Raw genomic sequence first — 272 nt, 5'->3', positions numbered from 1 at the left:
GATCGACACTAGTAATTTTGGTTTGACGGTTTAAGTTTTAAATCGTCGGTTCAATGGAGGCTTGGTTTGGGTTGGTTAACCCTAGGTCGTGTTTAAAAGAGGGAAGGTCATGTGTTGTCTCTTCCCAGCCGCTTTTTAACACTTCCAGAGAGAGAAAAAGGTTCTAGAGCTTCTGAGGATTTTTGTGAGTCTTTGGTGGTGCTTGGTGGTGTTTTTGGTGGTTTAAGGCTAGTAGAGGCTAGATCCGTGTTGTGTGGTGTTAGATGAGGCAT

Source organism: Capsella rubella, unplaced genomic scaffold, assembly GCF_000375325.1.
Source record: "Capsella rubella cultivar Monte Gargano unplaced genomic scaffold, Caprub1_0 scaffold_2, whole genome shotgun sequence".
Taxonomy (NCBI): domain Eukaryota; kingdom Viridiplantae; phylum Streptophyta; class Magnoliopsida; order Brassicales; family Brassicaceae; genus Capsella; species Capsella rubella.
The sequence above is the reverse complement of the archived record's forward strand: the minus strand, read 5'-3'. Positions refer to the sequence as shown.